A 9,057-nucleotide genomic window follows, 5' to 3' on the forward strand; every position below is an offset into this window, starting at 1 on the left:
ATCGTTGCTTTAGTTTGCATGTGTTCCGGTCTGCTGTGTTTATGCAGTTTTTCTTTGACTACCTTGTGAATCGACGCCCCCAGGGCATGGTTGCCACCTTGTGGATAAACTAATTACTGCAAAAAAAATTAAATGCGCATGTGCGGCCTGCGCGTACAAGTACAAAAATCCAGCTGTGCGCGTACAGTACGCGCCTACTCTTCTGAAGACGAAATTCGCATTGCGCACACTGTATACTGACCCTCGCGTATGCGTAAAAAGTGAACTATACTTTGGGCTTTATGAACAAACACTCCTCCAGTAATGATAACAGCTGCACCAGCTGTGCGTAAGTTACAATTTGGCCTAGTTTGACGTAAAGTTACAACTTACGCACTACTAAATATTTGGTAACACTTTAGAATACTGTTCTAAAAAACTAATTTGTTAATCAGTTTCTTCTTGTTAGTTAATAGTAGCTACTAGAATGTTAATATTGATTTACTCAGTTAATTATTAAATGTTTTAGTTGGATGTTTATCAAATGTTTTTTTAAATGTTTTACTTGTTACTTTTGAATGTTCTCTCATAATGTTTGCACAATGATAAAATGGAATGTTCCCTTAACATTCACATAACCAAAAACAAATATTTTTAAAACGTTTCAAAATCTGGATGTTTTAAACATTCAGAGAACATTCAAATATAGCTTTCATATAACTTAAGGGGAACGTTAAGCCCAAAGTATACTTCAGCAATGCGCATTCCACAACAGTCCGTGCACTGTCCATGTGACGTAATTTTCGTCATCAGGAAGGTCCGGTTTTTGTGTCCGCGTGGAAAAGATGAATTTTTAGACAGAAGAGTCCACTAGGTGGCAATAAGCAGTTGTGATGTATTGTGCAGTAGTCAAAGAAGAGTGCGGAAAGAGCAATACAAAACAACATGCTGCTCCAAGAACAGTAAACAAAGCAGCATATACAGTAATTCTACATCGTTTTGTTTTGGTTCTTGTTGTAATCTTTGCATGCAATGGTTGATCCGCTACTTTTCTTCTTCTATTTTTCTGAGCGAATGACCTGTAAATGATACAACTCAGTGCTGCCCTCTGATGTCTTGTAGAGAAAAAAAGCAATTGTATTGCGCATGTGTCGAACATGTCCAGCCTCGGTCGAATATACTTTGAAAGCTGTGTGAAAAGTATAGCTAGGCCTTTAGCAAAACATTCTTAGGACATAGTTTTGTTAGCTGGGAACAGCACAACAGAATGCTAAAAAAAACATTCAGAACATTTAACAACCAAATAACAACGCACAGGCAACTACCACTAAAATATTTTTTTAGAAAATGTATAAATCTGATTATATTTTTACAGCTACAAAGAACTCCTTTTGTGTTCTACCGACGAAAGAAAGAAAAGTTTCAAAAGACATGGCTGAGTAAATGATGACACAATTGTACTGTACTGTCCCTTTAAGCTTCATTTTATAAGGATAAAATGTCCAGCAGTGTCTGTAATCATAAGTGTAGACGGGTCAGACGAAGGAAATTAATTAAGAGACAAGACTCACTGTCCATAGTGTCAAACACATTAGCCGTGCCGTATCTGAACTTTGACATTGCGGTTCCATTCCTTCAAAATATCTCACAAGGTCGTGATCTGAGTTCATCTGTCAGTGTGAGTGAGGTAATTTAATTGGAGTCTAAATCATAAAGCTTTACCTCGGGCCCATTTCAACTGAAGACGGCTGTTATGCAATCATCTATAATAAAAAGCCAATCATTTAAACTGCCTTCAAGGGAGACTGTGCAGTTCTTTTTATGGAATACTTTTTAATCCTTTATACAAGTAGAGACCAATTATAACTAAGGCAAACACGAAGTTGAAAATTACAGTTTAGAACTTATAGTATTTAGATTCATGTGGTAACATTGAACTGGAATTTATATTATCTTATTAATATTAATATTTTTTAAAAATATTTTATTTATGTTATTTCCTAAGACAGAATCAACCTGACTTCATTTGTTTACACCAGTGTCATTTTAGTATTGATATATACCATTATAGTTTTTGTTAATATTTTTAATTCGATTTATTTATTTATTTTTTCATTTTAGTAAAGTTTTGGTAATTTTCAGACAGAAAAATCAACTGCACAGTTTCACAATGCTGCTTACAGAATATTTTCCCTTTTAAACCAAAAGATATAACCTTCCCCCTGTTCATGCTGTTCTTGTCACATTTCTTTTCACTGGGGGATCCTTTCTCCTGATACTGGATTATTGCAGTTGCTCTTAAAACGGTTACACTCAGCAGTGATTATATTCAGTAGACTGTGGAAGCTGGTTCCATGTCAAGGACTTCCAACAAGACACAGCATTGTGGCTCTGTGCCTGAAATTATTTGTGCTGAGAATTACCTTGTGAGAGTCGGTGACAGAACACAGAACTCTACTAGACAGTAATTTATGGCTACATGCAGACATGATGTAAACATCTTGACACTTATGTTGATCTTATCGAGCTCAGTAGTTCAACTCTGTTATGGAAAAAATCATAGTAAACAGTTTTAGAGAATACAAGTTAAAATTCTAGATTAGGCTTATTAATAGTTAAAGTCAACATGAAATGAAAATTCATTGATTTTGTAAATGCATGCTTGGTAACACTTTACTATAAGGTCTCATTAGTGTTTACTAGTGTTAAGAGATTAACTTATGATTTTAAAAATGTAGTAGCAAATATAGGAATGGTAATGGAAATGATTTTGGCCCTCTAGCCAAAAAACAAACAAACAAAAAAAAATGCATGTGTGCAAAAGAACATTGTTTTGGTTGTGTTTCGGCTGAATATGGTTATCCTACTGCTCATAAAAACATCTACTCAGTCACTACTAGGCTACTTGACACGTTTTGAATTTGCTTGTTCACGTTTAGAAGCTGTCTTTTCTGTTCTTGTCTGAGTTTCTAGATTAGTTTCACTGTTTTAAGTTCATGTTTGATTTCTATCACCTGTTGTTCATCCATTACCTCGTTAGTCATGTCAGCTGTCTCATTACTTTGAGTAGTCCCTATGTATTTAAACCCTGGCTGCATCTGAAACCGCCTACCTCTCTACTACATAGTAGGGGAAAAGCAGTAGGCGAGCGAATAAGTATGTCCGAATCCTTAGTATTAAAAAAAGAGTAGGCGAGAATTACCTGGGTGACGTACTAATTCTCGCGAGATTCGTACGTGCGTCTACTTAAAGTGCGTCCGAATATGCCTACTTACCTACTATATAGGGGGAAAGCAGTAGGCAAGCGAATAAGTATATCCGAAACCAGTGCAGACTCCAGCCCCTGGCCAGAGTCCAGTGCAGGCTCCAGCCCCTGACCAGAGTCCAGTACAGACTCCAGCCCCTGACCAGAGTCCAGTACAGACTCCAGCCCCTGACCAGAGTCCAGTGAAGGCTCCAGCCCCTGATCAGAGTCCAGTACAGACTCCAGCCCCTAACCAGAATCCAGTGCAGGCTCCAACCCCTGACTAGAGTCCAGTGAAGGCTCCAGCCCCTGACCAGAGTCCAGTGCAGGCTCCAACCCCTGACTAGAGTCCAGTGAAGGCTCCAGCCCCTGACCAGAGTCCAGTGCAGGCTCCAACCCCTGACTAGAGTCCAGTGAAGGCTCCAACCCCTGACCAGAGTCCAGTGCAGGCTCCAACCCCTGACTAGAGTCCAGTGAAGGCTCCAACCCCTGACTAGAGTCCAGTGAAGGCTCCAACCCCTGACTAGAGTCCAGTGAAGGCTCCAACCCCTGACCAGAGTCCAGTGCAGGCTCCAACCCCTGACTAGAGTCCAGTGAAGGCTCCAGCCCCTGACCAGAGTCCAGTGCAGGCTCCAACCCCTGACCAGAGTCCAGTGCAGGCTCCAACCCCTGACCAGAGTCCAGTGAAGGCTCCAGCCCCTGACCAGAGTCCAGTGCAGGCTCCAACCCCTGACTAGAGTCCAGTGAAGGCTCCAACCCCTGACCAGAGTCCAGTGCAGGCTCCAACCCCTGACTAGACTCCAGTGCAGGCTCCAACCCCTGACTAGAGTCCAGTGAAGGCTCCAACCCCTGACTAGAGTCCAGTGAAGGCTCCAGCCCCTGACCAGTCATTTGCCCGCTCTCATTGTCTTGTCATGTCTCCAGCCATTGTGGCCGAGCCTAGTGTCAAGGCCACGGAGGCCAATCCGCCATGGCCCATTGAGTACTGTCACGTTTTAAATTTGCTTGTTCATGTAAAAAGTGCAGCCAAGATGGACAGTTCTCTTCCTAGTGGATCAGACACCTACGGGATCAAAGGCAGATATCGCGTGATTCATCCCTCTTGTGCTGTGTTACTAATAAACATTAATCTGTTGTTTTTTTATGTTAATACATAAAATGAACAAGACACCAATTCCATTCGAAAGACGTGATTATCAATAATTTTTACTGTCAGAGAGTTTGGGAAAATCCACACATAATTTAAACATAAAAACATGATATCAGAGTTTTAATTTTTTTTTTTTTTTAAAGAGAACAATAGATCTGTCAGGGTTATGTTATTTTTTATTCTGTTTGTGTTCATATTCCTATGTTTCCTTTCAGTTCAGTTCTCATTTCTATAGTTTAGTTCTCCTTGTTTGTCACCTAGGTTACTAATTAATCCCACATGTATCTAGTTAAGTCCTCTGTGTATAATTACTTTGTTTTGTTCAATCTTTTGTTGGTTCTCGTCGTTATCTAGAGTGGTAAGAGTTTATTCCCTTGTGTATTCTCTATGATTATTATTATTAAAGTGTTTATCTTGGATTACCTGCATCATGCAACTTCTTAATACCACCATATACATGACGGAAGAACCGACCTTCAACAAATGAGTATTTTATGGACTGCTTTTCACAGAACGGCCGGTCTCTAGAGGATTATGTGGAGGAGTACCGGAACACTATCACGAGGCACACTGGGACGATGAAACTTTCAAACAGCGGTTCTGGAGTGGACCCAGAGATGACTTCCATGCCCTCCATGGAACCAGAGTCTGAGTCCAACCCAGAGACAGAGTCGATCACCGCATCCATCCCGAGGCTGGAGTCGATTGCCAGGTCCATCACTGAGTTAGCGCCGGTGAGACAGTCCACCATAGAGCCAGTAGGGAAGGGCTAGCTCATCAATTTCATAGCGTAGCCAGCTCCATGGCTTCACTTTGGGCCTCCAGGCCTATTACTCCATCTCGGCCTGTCAGCCCTTTGGCCCTGTCTCGGCTCTATGCTCCCTCAGCTCCGCTGTGGTCCACCATCCCTCAGGCTCCACCGGGCTCCCTTGTCCCTCTGGCTTCACCTTGGTTCATCATCACTCTGGTTTTGCCGCAGACTTCCGGGCCTCCAGCTGCACCCCAGCCCTCCACCCCTTCAGCTCCTCCGAGCTCCTCCTTCCTTCCGGTTCCGCCTTGGTCCTCACTTGCTCCAGTGTCACCCCATTCTGTCTGGCCCCCGTCTTTGCCTCGTTCACTCAAGCCTGCAACATCACCTAGGACTTTCTGGCCTGCAATGTCACTCTGGACCATCAGCTCCAAGGCTCCACTTAAGAGGTCCATAAGGGATCCATGTCTTCCTCCATGTCTCCATGTCGTTATGGTGCAAGGATGCTTCTTGTGGGAGGGGGGAGGATTATGTTGTGTTTCATTGTGATTATGTTCATATTCCTATCTTTCTTTTCAGTTCAGTTCTCATTTCTATAGTTAGTAAGTTCTCCTTGTTTGTCACCTAGGTTACTTATTAATCCCACATGTATCTAGTTAAGTCTTCTGTGTATAAGTACTCCCTGTTTTGTTCATTCCTTTGTTGGTTTTCATCATTATCAAGAGTGGTATGAGTTTCTTCCCTTGTGTATTCTCTGTGATTATTATTATTAAAGTGTTTATCTTGTATTACACGTGTAATGCCACTTCTTATCACTCCCCGACTCTCAATGCATCGTGTTTTCTTCTGGAGCATCAGTGAATGTTTGAACCTTTTTTATTAGTTGTGTTTGAGTCCCTCAGTTGTCCTCAGTCACTGCCGTAAAGGGTTCAAATATGCAAAAGATGGTGGAAAACTGAAGAATCTGCAGGACCTGGAGAATTTTTCTGAAGAACAGAGCTCAATTTAACTGTTCAGAACAAACAAGAGACTCATGAAGAACCATCACAAAACAAACATACAGTCATAGTTCATCCAGGTAACCACACACAGTATTAAGAATCAGTGGTTCACATACTTATGAATGGGGTTATTTTAATAAATTCAGCTATTTTTTTGTCTTGTGGATTATATGTAAATATCTTTTATGTAAAATATCTTACTCAGGAGAGTACTAAATAAAAAATAACATGCATTTTGTATTATCCCCTTTATTTTGTTAAAATTATTCACATTTTCACAGATTCTGCAAGTGGTTCACACACTTTTTTTTTGCAACTGTATATGTGACATCATGGTTGTTTAAACCAATGAGCATTAAGCTGTGTTAATAAAGATAATTGTGGCATCACTAGCCCATCATGATATTAAGCTTTCTTTATCAGGATAATGATACTGCATTAGCCGTGTCCAGTCACTAATCTCTTCATGCACATGGGACCAAACTGGGACAAAAGTTTTAATGGGGTTGCTTGTAATCAAACCCATTAGCCTCTCCTTCGTTCACTGAGTTTCCTGATTGACACATAATGTTCATTTATTCCATATATAACGATCCCTTAATGCTGGTTTCCAGCCCCTTCAGAATGCTTATATTCAATTCTCATCAGACCTCTGCAGACAAGGTCTTGAGCCTAATTAATCAAATTAAAGAATCCATTCCTCAGCCTCTCCATTAATCAAGCTGTACTGTGTGATGTGAATATAAAGTGACCTTACTGGAAGAGACTCCATCAACCATCAAATCACAAACATGCTGCACGATACGCACACTTTCATACTTCTAAGTACTGTGACTGAAAAAAAGGGCTACTTCAAAGGAACCCAAAAATGAAATTCTGGCATTGCTTACTCACCTGTATGATTTTTTCCCCATGAAACACAACAGGTCTCTATGCAATTATAATGAACAACAACTGAAGCTTTCAAGCTTCAAAAGCCACAAAAGTTCTTCCTGAGTTCATCCTTTTTCTTAAACCTTTTGCATCTCAAAAGTTTCTCTTGAGACAAAGACCAACAATGTCTCAAACTGTTCAAATTTACAAGATACCAAAATCTGCAATCAAAAATCTGAAATTTCAATATGAACTCAAACTCATATATACATAAGTATATATCATAGGTCCCATAACTGCAGTTTTTCTCAAACACTTTAACCCTGTAAAGCCTGACATATGAAATAATAATCAATTAACAGTTTAATGGATAACCTTCAGACTATAACTGAAAATATATTTATTTTGCACGTGTTTTTGTTTGCATCAGGTTTTTATGGCTCATATAGTATGACATAGTGAGAATATGGAGCTCATACTCGAGGAGGTAAAACACCTTAATTTAATACAGAAATATGCAATTTTGTTCAGTTTCTGATATTTATATGGTAGAAAAGTAAGATTAATTCTGATAGCTTGTAATGTACATCAATGAGATCTAACAGTATAGCAGACTACTTACATAAAATGCATATAAATATCAATTGTCACTCATATTTGCCAATAATATGTCTTAGTAAGATGATATAATGCTTTTATGTAGTTTTAATTCTGGAGGGGAAACCATATAATGCACTGCAATACAGTGATGATTGAGAGATGAACAAATAAATGTTCCTCACTGTATCATATTTAACACTCACATTTTAACATAGATTTTTCTAAAAAATAATGGATAAGCAAGTAATAAACTGCAAGTAAATCAAGTAAAATACAACAGTTTTTTCAGCAAAGTTTTGTTGATAATTTAGAGGCCTTCGAAAATTGTGTATCAAATATGATAAAGTAGGCTTTATAGGGTTAAATGGTCTTGCAGTGTAATGTATATTTTTTTAAAGTATACAAACATGTAATGACTCTAATGTGTATAATGTGCATAAAAATGTTTAAAACAGCTGAAATACAGTATAGCATATCACAGTGGAGGATATAGCCATTAGTCTGTGAGTTCTGAAGAAAAATGTAAAAGATTTCTCCTAGTCTCTTGCTACAATGGGGAAGTCTAATTTCCACTTCAAAATGACCAAAGTCTGAGCGGTCATGGTGGTAGTTTGGAAGCGGACACTGTTACTCTAATCTACACCGCACAGACTTTCAGACTTGTCTTGATCTTTAAACAAGCCCAATGTGATGTCCCTTTGTAGCTGAGCCATGTTCCACCGGGTCTGGCTGAACAGGGCGTCTCTTTGCAGGGTGTGAAATGTCTGGACTCTTCCTCTATCCCTGTCATAACTGGTGTGTCCTGATTCCCTCAGGCGCTGTCAGGCGTGCAACACTGAGTGGAAGAGCTCAGCTAAGACTGGCGCTCTCTGAGAAGCGTATCCAGCCAAGAGACCATCTGTCATAGCGAATAACTGCGTGACAGCACAAATACAGTCCTACCTCACTAAAACCCTGACTAGCGCAGAGAACTGATGGATATGAGGGCTTGGAAATAAAAGAACTGATCCAAACAAAACATTTCATGTCATAGTGGAAAGGAATGAGTGAATATAAAGCAAACATTATAGATTCAAGATGCTATACTCTCTTTGAAAGGCTAGTCATTTGGGTGGTTATATATCATGTCTAGGTGATCCAAATAGCTAATTTATCACTATTAGCAGGTAGATCTGCTCAATTTACCAAGGTAGTTAGTTAGTAAGCTAGTTAGCATGCTCTAGTTTGCCTCTACTGCCGTAACTACACCCAAAGAGTAAATAACGTGTGAAAATGACAGAATTTAAATAGCATATAGCATTTACTAGGGATTCATAACAGAGCAACTGCCATTCAGGTGAAACAAAATGCTAACCGCTAACGTTAAATATGACCCCTGTATACAATCTTTGGCAAGCTAGTTTGTGCAAATTTTGTTGTGTGTTTTTGTCATTTTTTAATATCTATAATGTCTATATAGTTT

Source organism: Ctenopharyngodon idella, chromosome 24, assembly GCF_019924925.1.
Source record: "Ctenopharyngodon idella isolate HZGC_01 chromosome 24, HZGC01, whole genome shotgun sequence".
Taxonomy (NCBI): Eukaryota; Metazoa; Chordata; class Actinopteri; order Cypriniformes; family Xenocyprididae; genus Ctenopharyngodon; species Ctenopharyngodon idella.